This window comes from Amborella trichopoda, chromosome 6, assembly GCF_054954075.1.
Source record: "Amborella trichopoda isolate Santa Cruz 75 chromosome 6, AtrichopodaSantaCruz75HAP2 v2.0, whole genome shotgun sequence".
Taxonomy (NCBI): Eukaryota; Viridiplantae; Streptophyta; class Magnoliopsida; order Amborellales; family Amborellaceae; genus Amborella; species Amborella trichopoda.
This window is the reverse complement of record NC_142341.1, coordinates 18,322,142-18,338,912: the sequence shown is the minus strand read 5'-3', so window position 1 is coordinate 18,338,912 and position 16,771 is coordinate 18,322,142.

Genomic DNA, 16,771 nt, shown 5'->3' with positions numbered 1-16,771 from the left:
TTCTGATAGATTTATTTTTGTGTGTCTATTTGTATTAAATTGTAGTTCTATATTGCCATCTGGGTATTCAATGATTTGGTCTGGTTCTCTATTTATAGGGATTTTAGACTGTCGATTGCTACAGTACCAATTTTCTAGAAGGGTAATCTGAGACCAACTTATAAATTTTGGTGTAACTGTATTTGATTTTTCTATATTTGTTTGGAAGAACACAGTCTGTCCTTTTGTGTCCATTTGCAGAGCATTAGGGCATAATGTATTCATTAGTTTATAACATATTATGTATATTAATGCTATATTTTGTGATCCAGGGTTCATATCAAACCCTTGGGTTTTTATATTCAGAGTGAGAACCTTTAAGAGGTTAGGATCTGCTAAGAAAACAGAAAAGTTAAGGAAGCAGTTAAAATATATAGGGCTGTTACAAAGGTTGGATTTAATTATTCCTAAGAGGGAATCAATAAATTTATTAGGACGATCATCCCGTAAACATAATAGGACATAATTATTTAGTCTTAATCTAGTTAAAGGTTTAATAGTTATCTGAATAAGTCATATATGTAGGTATTTATATTCTTTAGTTTTATGGTTTTGTATCATCCTATCAAAAAGTAGTTGCAAACTTTCCTGCTCATTATTAATAGATATACTCTGTTCTACTGTCTTAATAGCAAAACTAGATTTAAATTCAAAAAATCTTTTTTTATGTATATCAGATATAGGTACTTAGGGATATTCCAATTATGTATTTGTCTTTCCATAGTATCTATAGTTACTTCTTTATTTTTTATTCGTAGTGAACTGCAGTTCTAGAAACTGTTCTAACAAAGGGAAAGGGAAAATGGACATAGTCCCAATAGCAGACAAAACCCTGATAAACTCTCCAATAACCCCAAATCAGTTAGTTAGGAAGCAGGCGCAGGAAATAGTTTTTTCATCCAAGGCAATATATATATATATATATATATATATATATATATATGGAAAAGTCTTCCCATGAACAGTGATTTTGCATACTCTCATTACTGTTCAAAGTTCATCGTACGGTCACGATTGTCTGATCGTGTTTTATTTTTTATTCTTATTTTTACATATCAGAATGACATGGAATTTGGAGTGTGCATACATCTTAGTGAGGCTCATTCAATAAAAGTTTAAAAAAAATAATTTATAAAAAATAAATTGATCAAAATACCCTCAAAACATTTCAAGGGTATTTTGATCAATACTTTTCATGTAAAATATGTTTTTGATATTTTTCATCGATTTATCTATTTTTTATGAACATACGCTCCAAATTTCAGATCATTCTGATTTTTAGAAAAAAAGTGAAAAATAAAACACGACCGGACAATTGTGACCGTGCAATGAACTTTTGACGGTGATGAGAGTAGGCGAAATCACTGTTCAATTTCGCGTTTTGTAGTGTCTTCCACACACACACACACACACACACACACACACACACACACACACACACACACACACACACACACACACACACACACACACACACACACACACACACACATATATATATATATATATATATATATATATATATATATATATATATATATATATATATATATATATATATCTATATATATGGGAAAGGTTCCTGTAGCCCATGGACATACCGTTACAGTAAACGCCCAATGGCGCAGATTGAATCTGGGCCGATCTGATGGTCATGTTTATTTGAGAGTGTTTGAATTTTAATGTTTTTACTACAAATCAAAATGATCTAAAATTTAGAATGTGTGTACATCTTAGTGAGGCGCACTTAATAAAAATATATAAAAAATAATTTGCAGAAAACAAATTGATCAAAATACCCCTGAAACTTTTTGAGGGTATTTTGATTAATTTATTTCGTGTAAAATATTTTTTTGATATTTTTTGTAGATTCACCTATTTTTTATGAATACACGCTCCAAATTTTAGATCATTCTGATTTGTAGAAAAAAATAAAAAACAAAACACTACAGGACATCTGTGGTCATCATCAGGCCAGATTCGATCTGGGCCGTTTGGTGTTACTGTAGTAGAATACGAATCGGCGTACCGTAGCATCACATACACACACACACATATTATATATATATATATATATATATATATATATATATATATATATATATATATATATATATATATATATATATATATATATATATATATATATATATATATATATATATATATCATGTATATGTGCGTGTGTGTGTGTGTGTGTGTTGTTATGTGGAAAAAGATGGGATTAACCCGCTCGCGCACTCCAATTGAGATGCACCCAACAGTTTTGATATAAAGTTCCAGAATTGGCGATCAGGATGGCTTACCGTGGTCCAGCCTTATTTCATTCAAAACAATGCTTTTTTAATGATTAGCCCGCTCGTGCACTTTAATCAAAGGAGTGAAGGGATGAATACACACTTTAAGATGTACTTGCCATCCACAACAAGCTTGCGTACATTATTAGAAGTTGTTGCAAAAGTCCAAGTGCGAAAAGAGAAGAAAAATAATTTAAAAGATATTCAAACTACTCTAGTCTTGAGAACAACCACTTTCATTGAGTCACATGCATAAAAAATCTATACTCAAAATATTTTAAAGATATTTGGAGAAGAGGTGGCTAATTGCCTTAATTTTATGAGGGAGACAGTTGAAGACAATGAACAGGTTACTACCTTTAAGGTGGCAGTGATCTAGATCCTACTTAGTGAAATTCAATTGCTGTGACAATTCCATTTCTTGCAGTTGTCACTTCTTCAAGAGGATAGGCCCCCTTTGCAAGCATATATTTAAGATTTTTATGGTGAAATACGTGTTTGAAATCCCTTTATAATATACAGTGAGGCATTGGACCAAGGACGTAAAGAAGAGAGTTTTTCTTAATGATACTGGGGAACAAATTCAAGTAACATCTGAACTACCACGCTCCATTAGATATAATGAGGATAACCGGGCAAGTCGATCCCTTGTTGAGTATGCTTCACAAAGTGTAGAGGGTCATGAGTTCGTAATGTCCATAATAAAAAATGGAATTCGTCAGTTTGATGAAAAGTTTGTCTGCAAGAGAGGTCTACAGGATAATGTCATGAGCCATGTAAATGAAGATGACAATTCTGCTAGTTGTAGTGACACACCAAGTGGAAGTAACCATTGTCGTAATGTCCTTAAACTTGTACGAGCACGGACAAAGGGACGACTGACCATTAAAAGAATGAAAGCTCGTTTTGAGGGATGGAAGCCGAAGACAAAAAAAAAGAAATGTGCGGTCTGTAATGGCAGTGGACATGACAAAAGGAATTGACCGTTGTTCAATTGTGAAAGGTACAACTGCATACCTTTACAGTATTTTGATTTCTATTGTATTATCTTCATTATTATTGATGTATTTGTTTTACAATTGTATTAGCTCCAATTGAAATTCTAACATATGAATTTATCTTCCTTTTATAGGGCTAAGGACAAAATACGCCGTAAGCTTTGACCCCATAAGAAGGCAGCAAATGTGTGTTGATGATAAGAAGCAATTGTTTGGAAGGCATGCTTGTAAGTTCATATTTGTAATTTCATTTGGAACAATATTGTCACTCATCATAACGTGTTTTACGTCTCAGATAGAGACGACAAATTCATATAGAACAACTTCAAAGGAGGGGCTATATTGTTGGGTTTTTTCTTTTTTTTTTTTGAAAAGTTTGTTGTTAAATTATTGGTATTATTGATGTAGGTTGTATGCCATTCACTCAAAAAAATATATAAGTTGTATGCTATTGTACTCTTTCCCCTTCCTTTTGGATTGTAAGGTCATTGGGTACAAGGAACGAATCATTATTTGACAATGGGCCGGACTACTGAACTTTATATAAACAATTTTGTTATTGAATGGACTAGCCTATTTGGCAGGTAGTTGATGAATTGTATGTAATATTAAAGTTATCAAATGCAATGTAGTATCACTATGGCAATAATTTGTCAACTTGTTTCTTGAAAGGTTTTTAGATGAGTAGAATGTATGCCAAATTGTTATCAGATGCCATATATTGTCGCTAGAGCTCGTCTCACTGATTGTGAGTCTTTCAATTCGTTAAGTGTACAAACCAAGTAATAGTATACTACATGTACAGAGAGAGAGAGAGAGAGAGAGAGAGAGAGAGAGAGAGAGAGAGAGAGAGAGAGAGAGAGAGAGAGATGGATGTGCAGATATGTGGTTTTCAAAAAATATGGTATCTAATTGGGTAATGTATGCCTCTTTATTTCACACACATTTGTGAAGGACACGTGCAGAGTAATCTTGTGGAGGTTCAACACTAATGTTGTACCTAATTTTATAACTGATTCAATTATCCCTAGTCTCATATGCTCAAATTATAACCGATTCAATTTTATTTCACATATATTAGGTGCGCCTCATTAAGATGTTTATACGCTTCAAATTTCAGATCATTTCAATTTATAGAAAAAAAATGAAAAATGAAACACTATCGGACAATTTTGACTGTGCGATGAACTTTGGATGGTGATGAGCATAGGCGAAATCACTATTCATTTTTGCCTATAGACGTTGGGAAGACTTTATATATATATATATATATATATATATATATATATATATATATATATATATATATACGAGAAAAGTTTATATAGAGTCGAGGCTCTAAATAATCAAATTCGAGCCTACCTCAAAATTTTCAATAGAAGATATTGTTTCAATAGAAGGTAGGCTCTACTTTGATTGTTTAGAGCCTAGGCTCTATAAAAACCGCACCCTATATATATATATATATATATATATATATATATATATATATATATATATATATATATATATATATATATATATATATATATATATATATATATATAATTCCTATAGTCGAAAATGAATAGTAATTTCACCTACCCTCATTACCGTCCAAAGTTCATCGTACGGTCACGATTGTCCAGTAGTGTTTCATTTTTCATTTTTTTTCTATAAATCAAAATGATCTGAAATTTGGATTGAGTGTTCATAAAAAATATTTGAATCTACAAACATATCAAAAAATATTTTACATGAAATAAATTGACCAAAATACCCCCAAAAATTTCAAGGGTATTTTGGTCAATTTTTTTTCACGAATTAATTTTTTATATTTTTGTTAGGTGCACCTCCAAATTTCAGATCATTCCGATTTGTAGAAAAAAATAAAAAATAAAATACTACCGTGGCTTGTGACTGTGCGATGAACTTTGGACGGTGATAACGATAGGCGAAATCACTAATCATTTCGCCTATAGATATATATATATATATATGTAAAAGTCTTCCCAACGCCTATAGGCAAAAATGAATTGTAATTTCGTCTACCCCCATCACCGCCCAAATTTCATCGTGCGGTCACAATTGTTTGTTAGTGTTTTATTTTTTAGTTTTTTTATAAAAATTGGAATGGCCTGAAATTTGAAGAGTATGTACATCTTACTAAGGTGCATCTAAAAAAAATATAAAAAAAGTTATTCGTGAAAAATAAATTGACCAAAAGACCTCTGAAACCTTTTGGGGGTATTTGGGTCAATCTTTTTCATGTAAAATAATTTTTTTTTAATTTTAGAAGATTCCTCTATTTATGATGAATACACGCTCCAAATTTCAGGTTATTCTGATTTGTAAAAAAATATGAAAAATAAAATACTACTGGACAATGGTGACCGCACGATGAACTTTGGACGGTGATGGGGGTAGGCGAAATCACAGTTCATTTTCGCCTATGGACGTTTCGTAGTGTTTTCCTATATATATATATATATATATATATATATATATATATAATTTGTCAGCAAATTGTAGAACCTTATCAATAGGAGTTATAGTTCCTTGGGAAATATTGTGTCCCAAAAATCTAATGTTAGTATGGAAAAGTTTAATCTTTCTAATTGAAACTGCCAATCCTGCTTGCATAATTATTTTATGAAAAATATGCAAATGTTTCTAATGTTGCTCTATAGATTCAGAGAATATAAGTATATCATCAATATAAACAATTGTAAAAGTAGTATATGGATTAAATATTTCATTCACAGTGTTTTGAAATTTAGATGGGGCATTCTGAAGTCCAAATGGTATGGCATTCCATTCATAATGCCCAAAAAGGTACAGTAAATGCAGTTTTGTATTTATCCTTTTCAGCTATTTGTATCTGCGAATAACCTGATTTTATATCAAATTTTAAGAATACAGTTGCCTTAAATAACCTATTGAGCAAATCCCTTTTGTTAGGGATTGGATAATGAATCCACCTCAAAGCTTTATTTTAATAGTTTATAATTTCTTACTAATCTAGGAACTCCTCTTTTGATTTCAGTCGCTTTCTCTATATAGAAGGCTGGACAACTCTATTATTACAAACAACTGCATCAGAAAGTTTATAAATTAATCATCATTCTTTTACCATCAGCAGTATTTAAAATTTGTATGGTTTTGTCAAAATATTTAGAAGGGACAAGAACTTCATTGATACAATTTAAATCTGCGCCTGAGTCTATTAAGGTAGCCTGAAAGTTAAATTCTTTATTAATTATGATTGTGACATAAGTGTGCCATTTTTGAGATATAACTTTATCAACAAGGTTGACATAAGTTAATGTCCCCAGATTTTTACCAGTAATATGATTATTTTCAATTGAGGGAATATTTAAGTCTTCAAATTCATCCACATGTAGGACATTCGGCTCATTTCCTCCTCTAATAGGAGTCTATAATTGTTCAATTCTTATTTTAAGTTGTTTTATTTCTCGTTTAATATTTTTTACTTCATACTTCAATTCTTCCATGGTAGTGTCTTTGAAAGTTCCTCTAGATTTTTCTTTTTGTTTTATCATTCTTATGATATTTTTAAAATCATTCGTGGGTTTCATATAAGAATCCTTTTATTCTATCATTTCATCATTGGGTTTTAATTTAGACATGTAAGTGAGTAAATCTTCTCTTTTAGCAACATGATCATCTATTTTGTCAATAATATATAGATTCATATTTTCTTCTTGGGTTAAGGTGTTTATTTCTAATCCGTTCACAAGACAAATTGATTTATAATAATCACATTGGCAATCAATGTTATTCTCCAATTCTTCCTCACTAGAGGAGCTAGAATCGTCCATAATATTTATAGATTCTTCAGAAAATGAATTTGACTCTTCATCGGAAGTTAAGAGGACCTGGCAGAGTTGCATTTTAAGGCATTCATTAATGTTTAGGTTATTTATTTTCTTTTTAGTTCTGCATTTGTTCGCAAGATGGCTAAATTTATCACACTTTCTACAAATAATAGGTTTTCTTTTAAACCTAGGGGATCTATCCCTTTCTTCTTCTGTCACAGGCTTTTTTTTTTTTAGAAAATTTCTTTTAAATCTTTTAGATTTTTTATTGTAGGTTGGTTTAAAAGATCTTTTATCAGTTTGGGTTTTCCCGAGTTTTGATTTTATGGTTTCAAACCCGAATTGTTCACAAAAATCTCCTAACTCTTTTCTCTTGGTTAGATTTTGTTTTTCCAATTGTTTTCTAAGCTTAAGGTCAGTACAAATTTCTAGACTTGTAGCATAGACTTCAGTAGATAATTCACCAATAGTATAAATGTCATACTTTAATTCTCCATTATTTTTAGCTTTTAGCTTATTTTTTACCTTTTCAGCAAATAATCTTGGAAGGCCAGCAATAAATTGACCCGTTCCAATAACCAGCTCTACAGTCCTCAACCATTAGTCTAGAGCTAAAAGTATCCTTATACCATTTGTAATGGGAAAGGGTAGGACATCTAAGATTTTGCAAAAGGTCTGATTGTCTTTAAGTCAGAATGCTTGTATTACCTATGAAATGTAGAGCAATGATATATATCAGAGTATTTACACATTCATCTCTAGTAACTTGAACAATTTGTATTTGATCTGGTTGTATTGCTCTAGTTATGGTATACTGCTTTTTTGCAGCCAAAATGTAATTTTTCTCTATTTCGATAAGATAATTATCCTATCAACATCTCAACTATCCTGTAAATCCTATTCAACTGTCCTGTAAATCTTACTATAATTGCTTTAACCACATCTAGATCTTGATTTCTATTATTTATACTAGCAGTAGCATACATATCATGTGTCTAAGTAGGGTAAGGACTTGATATTCACTCAGGGTATCTAGATTCCATTCTATTATTGCCTTACCATCATATATGGTGGAGCCCATTAGGATATCTTCTTCATGTTGAATGTCAACAGGAGAAGGCCTTGGGTAATACATTTTTGTAAGAGCCGTAGGCCTGGTTTTAATTCCATAATCAACTTTGTTGATTTCAACAGGCTCACTTTTAGCTTGCTTAAAAACTTATTTTAAACTTTCAATGTCTTGCTCAGAACAGTCAATAGTAATATCTTAAATCATATTATTAGAAGTCTCAAGAATTTTTTCTAGAGTTTTACCCTTTTCATCTATTTTTAGATTTCCTAGTCAAGAAATAACTTCATGAAGAAATTCTGAGCTCACAGGTTGCAATTTAAATATATTTTTAGGTAATTCAAGTGAGGGTTTAAAATTAAAAGGGCAGTAGTTTTAACCTGGGTTTGTATAGGTTTAGATGATGAGGGTTTATGAAAAGTATCTTTTTTAGATACTAAATTCTCTATTCTATCAGCTTGTTCTCTTATGAATTTAAGATAGATGTTAGTGTAATTATTTTGTTCTATAATAGATTTAAAACCTTCCATATTAGGGTTATCATAAGTTTTTTTGTAAGGGGCAGCAATAGTCCCTTTGCCATCTAGGATAATGTCTTCCGGAGGATGCCTTGATTTTATTTCTCCTTTTGATGTTTTGTAATTATTATACACAGAATTTAGTGTGTCAACCTCAGGAGATTTTTTAACATATTTTTTTGTTTATATATTCAAATGAAAAAGTTAACTAATGTATTTTGACAAACCTTTCTCCAAACCACCTGAAAAAGAACATGTTTCCTTGAACCTTGCTCATGGCTTTAATATATTTTTCTTTAATATATTGTTGTGATCTCTCAGTTCCTTTATTTAGAAACCATTCTCTAATTTCTTTATTATGATCCGAGTTAAAATCGGCTTCAATTTTTTCATAATTTATTTGAAATGCTCTTACCTCAATGACATTAACATTTTGGGGATCATATTCAACATCAGAAAATGTCTGTCTTGGTGATTCAGGCATGGAGTTATCAGTTTTAGGGATTTGAACTTCTCCAACTCTTCTTAATTCGCGTAGCATAGCATTAATATGTTGATGCTCGCATTCTGTATGAGGAATATAAGAGGTAGAACTTCTAGCAGGAATTCTAGGACTTTGGGAAGCAATATGAATTCTAGCACTCATTTGAGGGTTAAATTGTATTTAGACTTCTCCACTAGGAAGTTCTATTATAGAATTCGCATTAGAATTTTGTACAGGTCTCGAAGGGGTTTCATTTTGTAAATTCCATTGTGCTGGTAGATTCACTTGACTCCATGTTATAGTCTTGGGAACTATCAAATTTGATTTTTCCACATTAGTTTGAACATATAAGGTTTTCCCCTTTTATCCATCTTCTTTACATCGGGGCATATAGTATTCATAACCTTATAGCAGATTCTATAAATGACCGCAATATTTTGGGAACCAGTTTCCATATCTAATCCATCAGTTTTAAGGTTTAAAGTTAAAACCTTTAGAAGATTAGGGTCAGTTAAAAAAACTGAGAAATTTGGATAACAATTAAAGTATATCGGGCATTCACAAAGACTGGATTCAACAATTCCTAATAAAAAAACAGGAAAATTTCTATGTCTCACGTCTCTTAAACAGAGAAGGACAAAATTATTAAGTCCAGTACGGATTAGAGGTTTAACCGCAATTTGGACTAACCCTATGTGTAAATAATTATATCCCTTTTTTATATGTTCTTCTATTTTGTCTTTAGTTAGAAGAGATATTGTATTTTGAGATCCAAGGATAGACATAGTCTTTCAACAATTTTTATTGTATAATCACTCTTAAATTGAAAAGAGCCTTTTCTATAAATTTCACAAGTAGGAATTTTAGGAATATTCCAATTTTGTATGCTTTTCTCTATATTAGATATAATTATTTCTTCAGTATTCTTTGTACTGCTTATATGAGAGCCTGAAGAGCTAGTATTATCGCTTAAAGTTTGAGATCTACTCCTAAATAAGTTTGCCATTGAGTCAATAACGCAGTTACCTATTTCTTGTTTCATAGTCAATGGGAAAATAGCATTAGCGACTTACTCTCTGCGCGTACTCACTCAACCACGATTTAGGGTTCAACAAGATAAGGCGTATTGTCACTTACAACTTCAATAGTTTACTTATTTTGGAAAGGTCAAAAGTTAAGTAATAAAACTAGATAGTGTAACTTGGCTCTGATACCAACAAACAAGCATGACAATAAACAACCAAAAATAGAAAAGATTTAACATGCCACAAAAAATAGAAAAGATTTAATATGCCACAAAAATAGAAAATATTTAAATTTCTAAATAAAACAACACCCAATAATAATAGTATGACAACAAACATGCAACAAAATAGCAATAAGATAGACAAATTAATAACAAACCATGTCATATAAGAGACTCTTATAGTTCTAATACAAACCACAAACTTTACTTGCATAACCAAATACTTACATTTCGCATATGCAAAAACTAGTAAATAGCTTCAATTGTTCCGAAATGTAGTCTGGAACTTCCTTCAAGAAGCAATCACACATGTACAATACAAGACTTTCCAAAGAAACAAGACGAGATACTAATATCAGAAACTAGGACCAGAGACTAGCACTAAACTTGCAGAAAGGAAAACTTCCTAAAATTTTTCGATGCCTGAGGATAAGGCTTTTCTCCCTATTTATAGACAAGAGATCGGACTTCAAAATTTTATTTTGCAGTCCAGAAAGATGCCGTGACTCAGCAACCTTCGACGCTACAATGTCTTCAATTATTGTCTTTGCTACAGTAATCTTGCCGACACTACAGTGTCTTCAATTATTGTCCTTGCTACAATAATCTTACCGACACTACAGTTTCTTGTTGTTTCTGCTATAGTTTTTGCTACAGGAGAGTACTGTCATGCTTTTGTCATTTTATTGAGCCTTCGTGTCTTGGATTATTTTGGAGTCGGGTCAGCCCATTATGGATTTCTTTTGATAGGAGTGAGTACTCCATAGGAGTCATCTCCATTGTCTTCATCATGGTCTTCAGCATGGTCTTCGTCCTTGTCTTTTGAGGAGGATATGATCATATCGTCTAACTCTTCATCATTTAGAGCTAATAGTATTTGTCTTTTGATTTCTTTATTAGATAATTCTAGATTATACTCTTTTAAGAGCTTAAAGTAGTTTTCAATTTTATTAGGACGTGGGATTTTCCTATTAGCTTGTTTAAGCTTTTCTATTGTTATATTTTGTGGTTGGAGATAATTGTCATTGAAAGAATCCCACCATTTTATTATAATTCTTCTTTTTAAATGAGGAAGATAGTTTCATTCATCATTATTAGGGGTTACGAAATATTTCCCTCTCAGGATCCAAGGGATTTCATAAATTACTGTAGAATGCATGCATAAGTCCACCTCATTTATTCCTTTATTAGACGCTTGGAAGAGCTCATATGATTCTATTAGGTATTTTGGGTAGATATTTGGATATCTACCTCTTAAACCATTGACGGAATACACTTATTTTAGTATTTAATCTAAATTGTAAAAACCAACTATGTGTCCTCATAGAATTTTGGAATAATAAGACTACATCCCATGCTTTTATGTAGTCATAATAATTATAAGTCTTGACTTTTAAGGCTCTTGATAGTCATATATATATATATATATATATATATATATATATATATATATATATATATATATATATATATATATATATATATATATATATATATATATATATATATATATATATATGGGTTTGTCTACCCCTCAAAATACAAAGGTTCAAGTTAAAAAGGGTTGTGATGGGTGTATTTATCAAAACAATGATTACTTTTTATTAAAAAGTTATTTCAATAAGTAACTTTACCATTAAGCAAGGGCAAATTTGAAATTTTCACAAAAATACATTGGCATTTTGGAGATTAGTGTCCTAAAACTTTATTTGTAGAGTGCCCTTGTACTTTAGTTAAAATTTCAATTTTACCACTTATAGAGATGACAAAAATAACCTTTGTCTTATAGTAATATTTACAAAATTAGCCCACAGAAGTAACATTTTTTAAAAAATATACTACAAAATTAATAAATCCACCATTCACAATTCTCTCTATCTTGAACCTTTGTAATTTGAAGGGTTGTGAAGTTTAGATTATATATATATATATATATATATATATATATATATATATATATATATATATATAACACTACGCAATGCCTATAGGCGAAAATGAACAGTGATTTCACTTACCCCTATCACTGTCCAGAGTTCATTGCGTGGTCACGATTGTCCGGTAATGTTTTATTTTTCATTTTTTTTCTACAAATTAGAATGACAGAAATTTGGAGCATATATTCAGAAAAAATAGGGGAATATTATAAAATTATAAACAAATATATTTTACATGAAACAAATTGACCAAAATACCCCCAAAATGTTTTGGGGTATTTTGGTCGATTTATTTTTCACAGATAATTTATTTTATATTTTTATTAGATGGGCCCCAGTAAGATGTACATACCCTCCAAATTTCAGGTTATTGTAATTTATAGAAAGAAAATAAAAAATAAAATACTAACGGACAATCGTGACCGCGTGATGAAATTTGGACAATTATGAGGGTAGGTGAAATCACTATTCATTTTCGCCTATAGGCATTGGCAAGACTTTTCTTTTATATATATATATATATATATATATATATATATATATATATATATATATATATATATATATATATATATATATATATATATATATATATATATATATATATATATATATATATATATATATATATATATAGCAAAAAGCTAACAATAGTTGGCCAGCTATAATGAATAGTAATATAGGTGGAATGAGAGCTGTCAGATCTTCATCATGCAATTCATAATGCATATCACTATTTTCATTTTAATTAATTTTTTATATATCGGATCACAATAAAATTTTAGACATAGGTACTAAAAAATAAAAAATAAATTTTTTCCAAAATATAAAATAACCTTAATATCCCTGAAAAATGGCGGGGCTAGTTTGGTCATTTTAAATTATTGAAAATAATTATTTATATTTTTATTGTGCACAATAGTATTAGGTATATACATACAAAATGTCATATGAATCAGATTTATATAAAAAAAAATTAAAATTAAAATAGTGATGTGCATTCAGAACAGCATGATGAAGATCTGACGTCTCTCATTCCACCTATACACGGCTGACCAGCTGTAGTAAGGTCTACCTATATATATATATATATATATATATATATGAGTATGAGTAATGATCCTATAGGATCCTCCCCCACCCATGTGTGTAGGACCCCAAAGGATCACCATTAAAGTTGGCATAAATCTCAAAAAAAGTTATCACATGAGTGTGGGACTTGACTTTTCTATATATTCGTGCCAAATTTAATGGTGATCCTTTGGTGTCCTACACATATGGGTGGCGGAGGGTCTTATAGGATCATATATATATATATATATATATATATATATATATATATATATATATATATATATATATATATATATATATATATATATATAGGGAAATTATTTCATGCAATGGTTGTATAGTAGTTTAATGCAACCATCTTAAAAAACCATGCTAGAGACATTTGTTTGACACAAAATTTTAAATCTACACTCTTTTCATTCTAAAGAATAATCACGAAAAAAAAACTTTTGAAAAAACGCCTTAGAAAGTGTTTTTTTAGGCCAGATAATATAAGCCATAAGTGAGATGGTTAGTTATAGGTCTTAGAATGATTCTTTTATTCCCAAAATTTTCATATAGCATTATAACCATTAGATTAACAATGCTAAAAAAACAAAAGTAATTTTGAATTTGTTAAGGTTTAGATCTTGAAGTTCACCAAATGGACAGTCGAGATTTGCTGTTGGAGGCTACTAATTTTCACCATATCTAGGGTGCAAATTGATTTTTTTTTCATAAGATTGATTATGATGATGAAGACAATATGTGTGCAAAATTTGGGGTCATACAAATGCCAAAAACGGCGTTTTCTAGAGATGTGGTTGCATTATACTACTACACAACTATTGCCATATATATATATATATATATATATATATATATATATATATATATATATATATATATATATATATATATATATATATATATATATAATTACTAGCCATAGTCCATTGTGTTACAAAATTTCAAAGTGATGTTTTAAATCAACATTATAGGCTCATTCTTTTTTGGGATACCTGCTTTAAGTATGATACTTTTTTCAGGTGCATGTGTACTAGCTGTTGTAGTACCATCAGTGCTTATATATGTCTTTTCTTCTATTGTTTGAATTTTATTGAATGAGGGAATAGTAATGTTTTTCTCTAAACATATATCCCTTAGCCACTGAAAAAATCCTATATTTAATCTTTCTTTGTGAAGAAATTTATTGTATTTTTTATGTAGTAAGTCTAATAATCTAGGTGGTTGGAATCTTTTTAAATACCATTCTCGGATATTTTTATTTTCTTCTGATAAATAATCTTTTTTAATAAAAGCTTTATTTATTTTCCTTTGTTTCCTTTCTAGCTTGGCGGCTAGATAGGCTGCTATATATTCTTCTGAATATTGAGTATCATCATTATTCTCCTCAAGTTGTAATGTACAAACTTGGAAGTCTTGTAATTCTTCTATACTGGGTTCAGTATTAGACGTTGTAGGATGAGATGTTGATGTATATTTTGGAATTACAATATTATCTCTGGTCCTATGTGTTCCTTGAAATTGTATGTTTGAATTGGATGAAGACATTTGATTATTGGATGAAGACATTTGATTAGGCGGAGGTAATATAATTACATTTGGGTTGTGAGAAATGGATTTTCTACTTGGTATTTTATGTTTACTATTTCTCTTCCTATTGATGTCAATATCATCTTGGACTTGTAAATTTGTAGTTTGAAATTGTATTTCTACATTTCCATCTGTATGTTCGATGATATGGTTGGGAATATGATGTTGAGGAATTTCTTGTGGTTGATTGGCATTTTGTAATGCCCATGATTGTGGTAGAATTATATCTGACCATTTTATGGTTTTTGGAACTATCATATTAGATTTTTCTATATTTGTTTGGAACAAAATTGTTTGATCTTTTTGATCAAGTTTTAAGGTATTGGGACTTAGTGTATTCATGACCTTATAATATATTCTATAGACTATAGCTAGACTTTGTGAACCATGGACCATATTGAATCCATGTGTTTTGAGATTTATTGTCAATATATCTAGGATATTTGAGTCGGTTAAAGAAACAGAAAAATTAGGAAAACAGTTAAAATAAATTGGACCACTACAAAGGCTGGATTCAACCATGCCTAGTAGCGAGTCTGTGAATATATTGTGTCTTGTATCTCTTAGGCATACAAGCACAAAAGTGTTCAACCCTGGTCGGGTCAAAGGTTTTACGGCTATTTGAATGAGGCCAATGTGTAAATATTTGTAATTATTTTCTTTATGGTTTTCTGTTACTTTTTTAGAGAGTAGGTGAAAGTCTTCTTGGTTTTGCGTTACTGAGAGACTTTCTTCTACAGTTTTGATGGCATATCCCATTTTTAGTTTAAACGCTCCTTTATTATAAACATCATGAATTGGTACCTTAGGAATATTCCAATTTTGGATATTTTCCTCAATATCATTTATAATAATTTGTTCTTTATTCTTAACTCTAAGTTTTGAAGATGAAGGTACAGTTTTACCAGTAAGATTTTTTATGAGATTTGCCATCCGTAGGTTGCGGATAATGACAATCTGGACATTCAGTGGCCTTAGTTTTTTTCCCTAAGCGGCTCTCCTGGCCTTGGCGGTACTTTTCACATCGGCGTTCACTTGTCTCTTGTCTTAACTCTCGGACCAACTTTCTTGGTGGTCAATCTCACTTAATTTCTTATGGTAGAATGTATCTTTATCTTAACCTATGGAGTAAAAAGAACAGTTGTACAAATTCTACAGTTGTAACTGTTTGCACAGTTCCTCTGTGGAATAGTTCTACTGTTGTACTTTGTTTGACAGTGTTTCACTGTATGGCTCTGATACCACTTTGCGCCAGGATCTACAGCACTGTCATTTGTTTTGTTTTGATGAAGTTTTATTTATTGGGTTTTATGTTTCAGGTGTTCACGTTTATTTGAAAGCGATTTTCAGGAATTATAATAGGTATGTGAACAGCAAGCTGTTGTAAGTTATTATTGTTTGAAGAATTCTATAATAATTTAAACAGAATAATATGATTCTTATGAATGGAACTATTGAGATATCAAGTACTATCCACTGGGCGTAACTAGTGTTACCTATCTTAATATTGAACAAAATTTTAAACTGCATAACAAGCAGGCATAGAATTCTTACAGAAAATCACACTAGCATCTTATTAATATTCACATCTGCTTACAGGATGAAAACGGGAAAATATTACAGAGGAAAGAAAGAAAGATATTACAGGAAGACAGGAAATAAAACACAAGATGAAAACGGGGAGATATTACATGA